General features: G+C 34.5%; 1 long non-coding RNA gene across 1 annotated transcript; it reads right to left on the bottom strand.

Annotated features, from left to right (window-relative positions):
* Positions 1–3732: 3732 nt before the first annotated feature.
* On the bottom strand, positions 3733–8115 carry LOC116502967. The gene is made up of 3 exons (XR_004254634.1): positions 8038–8115; positions 7368–7469; positions 3733–4015 (listed from the first exon to the last, which is right to left on the bottom strand). It is a non-coding gene; the product is annotated as an uncharacterized LOC116502967 (long non-coding RNA).
* Positions 8116–8996: the final 881 nt, after the last annotated feature.

The following is an 8996-nucleotide window of genomic DNA, read 5'->3' as shown; positions in this document are numbered from 1 at the left end:
TTCTGTACCTGCCCAAAATGCCTAATACAGGATAAAGGAGCGGCCCAAAGCTGCCAAACATTATTATGATATTACATTCGATGTGGACATCCTTTCTAGAATAAGCATTTTAATTCTGCATTTTGTTATTTTGCTTTTTTCCCCTTAGCAGTCTGCTAAAAGTGTAAGATAAAGAATAGATTAAAAAAACACGGAATGTTAGCATAACTTTACTCAGATCCAGGTAAACATATATACACGTGCTTGATTGTGTGTATACTTAAAATGGGAGTCCTTAATGAGACCATGTGGAAGGGGAATGTAAAATAAAAACTCATGTCAGGAAACCCACTAACCTGACATTATTTGCAGATATTTCAGAAGAATCAGGGGGTGAGGTTTATTTTCTCCTTGTTTCTTTGTGGTATACTGATTACTTTTGTCCTTGAAACATGTCTGTAAATCATTCAGAACATATGTCTGAAAGGAAAGAAATGGAAGAGATATAATTGTGTTCCACATAACAAAGAGTTGACTTGGAGGTGGGGGTATCATTTCATTCTGCCAGTAACGAATCTCAGGTTTGTGCAGGATTTTTTTTAAAAGACTTTTTCCAGTTAAGTTTGAGATTAAGCTGTTTGGAAAGGATCTGTTATGTGGCAAGAGAATAAATCTTATTCATTTTCAGTGTATTTTGCTAGCAAGCTTTCTTCTCGGCTGTTTCCAGAATTCCTGACGCTTCTAATTTTCTTTTCTCCTGTCCTCCTTCTATTGCTACCCTTTTATAAATGAAGAGGAGGAAGACAATTATTGAAAGCCAAGTAACTCTTAATTCATCTTATTAGAAATGGATTAAAATAAGAGTCAAAAAGGCTTTTGTTTTGCACCTGGATGCCACCAAGAAAGCACACAGAAGAACTAAAAAATGAGATAATAAGGGAAAGAAGCTGAATGTTTCTGAAAAGCAAAAAAGAAAAAGGGTGAGCTTGGATTAACCATGGGACTAAATGAAAACTGGGACTTGATTGGACCTATGATATCAGCAATTAATTGCAATACTTTTTACATTTAAAACATTAAAATTATATAAAATATTGGAATTTTTTTACCTCAATCTTAATGAAAGTACTGCACTTTATAAATGATATCTCCAGCTTTAAGGATTTAACCTCAGACTGTTTTAGTTTTTATATTGTTGAAAGAAATGTCCTTCTGGGTTCAGCTCCAAGTGGGGAAGACGACACTGGAGACATGGAGGCTGCTTGGAAAGATGGTTTATTGGTGGACAGAACCACATGGCTTGAGCCCTGAACAGAAAAGGTGATCACCTGCTTTGATGTTGGTGGAGGAGAAGAGAAGGGCTGAGGGAGGGGCTTGCTAGGCTTTTTATAACCTGTTTAGTCCCACCTCTCTGTTTCCTGTTCCTGTGTAAGAAATGTATTCTGATTGGTTGTCAGATTCCCATGGGGTCATGCAGGGGGCTACTCTCTAGGCTGTTTTGAATCCATAGATGAGTTCTCAGATGCCATGTGGAGAGTTGAGCAACTTCCAATATCCCTTCCACCTGCAGCTGCAGTGGAGAAATCTTTATTATGCAAAGTGGGCTAGCCTGGCTAGTCTTAATGGCCCATTAACTGGGGATGAGCAGAAAGCTACAGGCGACTATTCTGTCTTTTAAAACATGTTTCTTTCTTTTCACATCCAGATAAATATTCTGCCTTTTCAATATTTCCTAGGATATTTCATTTTCTGGGAGAGGGCTGGATGATAACTTCCCACAATATAACAAGAATTTAAATTATATGATATATATATGTATGTATGTATGTATGTATGTATGTATGTATGTATTTATTAGATTTTACAACCCCTGGTAAGCCCCAATTATGGGAGGAAGCTAACTGCTTCCATCATCCGTCAATCGGCTCGTCACAAGAGTCCATCACGACAGAAACCCAATATTTTACTGTTGCCTTTGTTATATTTGTGTTTAAAAAACACATATATATGTATGTGTGTATGTGTGTATGTGTGTGTGTGTGTGTATGTATGTATGTATGTATGTGTGTGTGTGTGTGTATATATATATATATATATATATATATATATATAACATAATAAAGTATATAAAACTATCCAGACTTCCTTTGCAGAGTGAGATGAGCAGCGTATAAATTTAATAAATAAAGTACAAGATCATTTCTTTCCAAATCAATATGAGATTGACTATTAATTGTGAAGGACCTAAACATTAATAATGTTAATCAAATTTTAAGACCTCGACTGTTGTGTTGAATAACAATAGCACTTAAAAAAAAAGTCATCATAGTCAGCTTACTTTCTGTGATTGAGATTCAACACCGTGGCTTTCCAGGACGCCCTCCAATAGAGTGTCAGGCAAGGATTCCAGATCCAGAGAAAAGGAATCTGGGCAAGGAGAATATGCTTGAACTTCCACGTCAAGATCATTTGGTGCCCTGATGCTGGAATCTGGCCTACATGCAGCAAAAGATCCTTGCATTGTTGACTGTGCATTAATTTCCTTATCGGGGTCACCCAACACTTGTGGTGGAAGAATCTCTACAGAATGAAGGCTGCTGTTCACCTGGTCAGGTTCTCTCCTGTTTCCTTCACACTCCGCTGATTCTTCATCTGCCATACAGATATCGCTGGAAAAGAAGACATTTTTCCTTGGATTTGGTTCTGCCTTGGAAACCTTCATCACTGTTTTCTCAACAACGTTTCTGCTTGGCAATGGATTCATAATATTGTCTATAATCAAATTATTTTCTCTGAGTTCTGATTGCTGCATATTCAACACCAAATGTTCAGAACAAATTGCGTTCTCTTTTTGGATCAGCAGAGTAGGAACATTTGGTTCAGTCGAGTTACAAATGCTCTCCTTTATGCAAACAGTATCCTCCAAAGAAATTTGTCTGCTTTTGGGTAGAACATCCTCATTAAACTGTGGGGAAACCAGACTTCCTTGTAAAATGATCTGGTCACAAATTGGCTCAGAATGATCCACTCCCTTTTCTAAATAGGAATCAACAGGCTGAACATAAGGAAACTCTTTCCCAGAAATACCTTGGTTTTTTACACTATTTTGCTCTGCAAGAATTGACTCTTTTCTACAGGAGTCTATGCTTCTAATGCCTTTCTCTACAGGTTTGCCATTTGATTCGAGGTTCTGCTGATCAGAAGCTTTTTTAATCAGTACAGATTTATAGGCTTCAGGGGCAGAAATTTCATTATTGCTACATGTACAGTTGTCATTTTGTTCTTCAGTTTTTCCACTTTTATCTGGAAGTCCTTCTGTGTCTTTGGTGTCCGCATTTCTCTGTTTATTTGCACTAATTGTACATGGAGAAGTGTTCAATTTTTCTGATGTAGGAATGAATATATCTGTAATAACTGGGAGTTGAATTACGTTGGTCACCTTTTGGGTTTGGCTATCCATGCACTCGGAATAATGTGAATCTTTGCTGTTTCCATTATTAATCCAGCTAGCGTCATCTGTTTCACCTGCTTTCAAGATAATTTGCATCGATTTATCTTGTTGCATATTTGTACCTGAACTATCTTCTTCATTTTGGCCACTTTTAATATGGTCAATACGCCTATCTTCTGGCAACATGCTTACCTTCATCTGCTTCGCCAGTTGGTATTTAACTGGCTCTGTAGGGAGAGCTTTCTTTTCAGAATTATTCTCATCTTTATTACTTGATACACATAGAGAAAAAGAAACTTGCTTTTGTGACATTTCTTCTTTGTAGTTACTTGCTTGTGAATTTGATTCAATTCCTGCTTCTTGCTGAGAATCAGATAATCCTGATGTGACATCATTATTGTTTATTTTTCTAATCCCATATTCATCTTGTATTTTTATATCTAGTCCTTCATTTATTCTTTCACAATGAGGGATTATTTGATCTCTGGCACTCTCCATTTTTGTCGCTGAGGATTCTGCAGGTGTAACTGGGTTTTGAACAGTATCTTCTGCTGTTCTAGATACATTTTTATCCATGTGTTGCCCCTATCAAAAGGCAAAAAAAGACGAGTAGATAAAAAAGCAGTGCAAATATTTAGCATTTTCTGAATATTTTTTCTCTCACCTCATAAAAATAAATGTGTTTAATTATCTAGTATTTATATTTTGATTCTTGTTACCACTTTCAACTTCTCTTCTGAATTTTTTAAATTATTATTATTTTTTCCTTCTACAACACCTTACAGTCATTATATCAACATTATTATATCATCATACCTGTACATATAAATATTATTTCGCTTCTATGTTTATAAACCTTTATACACAGTTCTCTCTATATATATAAATATATATTGTTTTTTGGCTTAATTAATTTTATTCTTGCCTTGCAGCCATTTGTACCAATTGTTCCAAATTTCATAATATAGTCCGACTCTTCTTTGTCTTTTAATTTTAGTGTTAATTTGTCCATCTCTGCACAATCCCAAATTTTTTGTATCACTAATTCGTCCGAGGGGGTATTATTTTGTTTCCAGAATTGGGCAAACGCTATTCTAACTGTCGTCAGCAGATGTGTTAATATGTACTTAATTTTCTTTGTATATTTCCCTTTGATTACTCCCAGTAGAAAGAGTTCGGGTTTGTATTTTATTTGTTCTCCTGTAATTTTCTTGCACCCATTTCCAAATTTTTGTCCAATATTTTTCAGTTTCCGGGCAGATCCATCATATGTGATAGAAAGTCCCTTGTATTTTTTTACACTTCCAGCAGGTCGGATTCATGTTTGGGTACATTTTAGCCAATCTCATTGGTGGTAAATGCCAACGATAAAACATTGTATACATATTTTCTTTGAGTGTTACTGATCAAGTTACTTTATAATTTGTGTTCCAAATTCTTTCCCAATCTACTAGATCTATATTGTGTCCAAAGTTTTTGGCCCACGCTATCATGCAACCTTTAACTTTTTCTTCTTCTAATGTTACTTCTAATAAATATTTGTAAATTTTTGTTATGAATTTATTTTCCAGGTAAATTAAAAATTTATCTATTTGTTGTAATTCTGTGTATATTCCATATTCTTTAATATCTTTTTTGTACCTCAATTGTAGTTGAAGGTCTGGCCACCAGTCTATATTTATATTTAGCTCCTTTAATTCTTGATTTGTTTTCAAATTTCCTTGGATGTCTAAAATTTCACTATATCTAACCATTTTCGATAGAGCTAGTGTATTGGGATGTGTCATGGCTTCCATAGTGGAAAGCCATGTCGGTATTTTCATGTAATATTTTTCTCTAATTTTATTCCAGACCTGTATCAGTACATCTCTAATATATGTCTATTAAAGTATTTTTGTTTCTTTTTACCCTTTTCCCATAGGAAAAAGTGCCATCCCGTTTGCAGATCATAGCAATAGCAGTTAGACTTATATACCGCTTCATAGGGCTTTCAGCCCTCTCTAAGCGGTTTACAGAGTCAGCATATCGCCCCCACAGTCTGGGTCCTCATTTCACCCACCTCGGAAGGATGGAAGGCTGAGTCAACCTTGAGCCGGTGAGATTTGAACCGCTGAACTGCAGATAACAGTCAGCTGAAGTGGCCTGCAGTACTGCACCCTAACCACTGCGCCACCTTGGCTCATGTCCCTCTAATGTTAGTATTCTTTTATTTTTTAAATTTATCAAATCCCTAATCCATGTTAATGCTGCTGCCATACCACCTCTGCTTCTGTCATCCTGTAGAGCTTTCAACTTTATCCTGGCTTTCTTCCCTTGCCATATAAATTTTAATATAATCTTGTTCAATTCAATAAAAAAAAAATTTCCCTAACTTATGGGGATTGTTTGAAATAAGTATAATAGTCTCGGTAATACATTCATTTTTATCGCTGCTATTTTCCCTAATAATAATAATTGTAGTTTCCCCCATAATTCTAGATCTTTTTTTATTTGTTGCACTAATTTTGTATAATTATTTTCTTTTATAGTTGAGCACTTTGCAGTTAGCCATATTCCAAGATATTTAACTTTCTTTGTCACTTGCAGTCCTATTATTATTTCTAATTCTTTATTTTGTTCTTCCTTCAAATTTTTAGTTATCATTTTAGTCTTTTCTCTATTAATCTTTAACTCTGCTACATCTCCATATTTTTCTGATTCTCACATTAAAGTATTTCCTGTTTCTAGCAGATCTTCTCTAATGAATACCAAATCATCTGCAAAGGCCTGAATTTTATACTCCTCTCTTTTAATTTTAATTCCTCTTATCTCCGAATTTTGCCTAATTCTTATTAGCAGACTTTCAAGTGTCAGGATAAAGAGCAGAGGTGATAGTGGGCAATCTTGCCTTACACCTTTCATTATTTTAAAGGTCTCTGTACTTTCCCCATTTAATATTTGCCTTTTGGGTAGAGTCTATCATTTCTATTAATCTTTCAAACTGGTCCCCTAATTTCATATTCTTAATTTGTTGCATCATAAATTCCCAATTTAAATTGTCAAATGCCTTCTGTGCATCCAGATAAACAAGTGCCACTTGTTTCTCTGGATGCGCCTCATAGTATTCTAAGATATTTGCTACTATTCTGGTATTATTCCTAATTTGTCTTGTTGGGAGAAATCCATTTTGGTCTGGATGTATATAGTCATTTAATAGTTTTTCAATCTCTCACCTTAAGGAATAACTCCAATTTGTTTCTACATTTTTAAATAAATTCTTTTTCTTTTAATATTTGCAAATTTAACATCCATCTTCATCTAGGGTTTTTTTCCTTCCCAAATTATTTTAATGGGGTTGTGATCCACCCACATATTTGATACTATTTCAATTGTATTTATTTCTGCCCCAATTTCCCCATTCATTCATGCCATATCAATCCGTGACCAGGACTGATGTAGATTGGAGTAAAAGATAAATTGTTTTTTTTCTGGTTCCATTTTTCTCCAAATATCTATTAAATTTAGCTCAACTTCTCTTCTAATATCAGTGAATATAAATTCACCATATAGCTACAAAAACGCTGTAACAAAGTCTTTAAAATATTTTTAGATTAATTTTTATTGTATTCCTATTCATTTTTGTGTGCATGTCACTCCTTATTTGTGACCTGCCCAGAGTCAGAGTCAGGAGTTATCAAAATCAAAGGCCTTTGAATAAAAATATTTTAATGCCAACATGAACAAGAAAATGCTTAGCTTCAGAAATGCATTTACAAAACTTAACTGCTGCACAAATAAATAATTGTAAATAGCAGCAAAAAATATAATCTTAGTTGTATTTCATTACTTTTTAAATATTTCTTTTTCATCTAACCGCAACCATTTTTTAATGGTGGCAAATATCTATTACATTATACTGTAAACAAGCAGAAAGTTTGTTGCGAATATCAGCTCATACCTCTTTGGTCCAAATTACTGTAGTTTCCTCAAAACATTTTTCTTGTCTTTTAATCAATGATTTTTTTGCCTTAGTAGTAAATGTTGGTATGAGCTTCCTATTCTATAATAAAAAAATGAGACAGTCACATTCACTTCCTCAACAACTTTTAAAATTAAAGTATTCAATTTGGCCCAGTAATACTATTCCATATGCGTGAAGATTTCGCTTAGTGGCTAAGCTAGAAAAATACACTATGGAAAAGCCGTAATGGTTCTGTGATTAGTTGGTTGTTTGATTGGTTCTGTAAGAAGACGGTGAAGGTCAGTGAAAGCGGAGTGCAGGGCAGCCAAAAGTGCAGAAATGAGGGGGAGATAGGTGGAAGGGGAAGAGTTGAAATAAGTGTTGTAAATGTTGGCAGCCCAAATGTTGTAATTGATGGGCTGCCAAGTGTCTAAACAGTTATAACTTGGAAGTGGTGGAGGTGGAAGTATTGCAAGGGCCATAATCTCAAGGACTAGTTGTAATTACTATTTGTTAGTGTCATCATCATTTTAAATGATCACTGAACAACTGGTAGTTAAGGGAAGATTACCTGCAAACTTTGGAAGGCGGAAGGTGAAAAAGACAATATAAACTGCAATTACACTACTAAGATGTCATTTTTGCATTGAAATTTTAATATACTTACTTGTGAAGAAGGTATTGCAGCCTTAGTGCAATCTAGCTCTTTCCATTCACAACCATCCTTAAGTAACTTGGTAGAGCTGGAAAGAAAAAAAATGAATTCAAATTTAGAAACAACAAATTACTAATTTAAATTACCCAAAAGAAGGATCCTGCAATAGGGAAAAGATGGTTTCCACCTTCCTATAAATGAACTTTATTCTTGGCAATTGCAGCGAAACAAGAAGCCCACATCTCTTCCTTCTATATTCACATTCTATTTTCTTATATGTGTATATTACAGTCACACATTCATTTTCCCCTTGATTAAAGAGCATTTGCATTATAAATTTCTTCAAAGGGAAAGAAACTTGAATTATCACTAATAGAAAGCGCCATGCCCATTTGTACTTTTTAGTTGCCAGTCACCCCAAGCTGCATATATCAATTAATGTCCAGTCTCCAAAGATCTACGGTTTCCCTCATTTTCCATTCCTTAGTTAAATCCCAAGGAAGGAAACTGGCAGATCTACCTTCCATTGGGCTTTTTCACTGTGCCTCATTTTAAGGAATTACTGAAAAATTCTCCCAAATTTTCTCTATTGAGAAAAAAATCTAGTTTAAAACTTTGCTGCTGCAATATAAAGAGTTATGAGTTTATCATCTTCATTATTCATTTGCATTTCTGGTATCTGTGTGTGTGTAATAAATTATTTTGTCCTTCATATACCCAGAGAACCAAGTGTTTATAAAGAATTACAAGCATTTATTTGAGTGTCAATTAACTCTATCTACTTTATGAAAGCAGTTAGTCTACCATTTTTTAAAGCTACAATGAGATTTAAATAGAAATGAGATTCTGATCAACTGGCTATTCAAATGACTGGCATCTGCTGAGCACATTTAAAGCAGCCTGCATTAAAAACAAAACAAAACAAGAGCTATGAGGAAATAATGCATACATTGAAGAGGAAAATGGAAAAT

The sequence above is a fragment of the Thamnophis elegans genome, chromosome 2 (assembly GCF_009769535.1).
Source record: "Thamnophis elegans isolate rThaEle1 chromosome 2, rThaEle1.pri, whole genome shotgun sequence".
Lineage (NCBI taxonomy): Eukaryota > Metazoa > Chordata > Lepidosauria > Squamata > Colubridae > Thamnophis > Thamnophis elegans.
The sequence above is the reverse complement of the archived record's forward strand: the minus strand, read 5'-3'. Positions and strand labels throughout refer to the sequence as shown.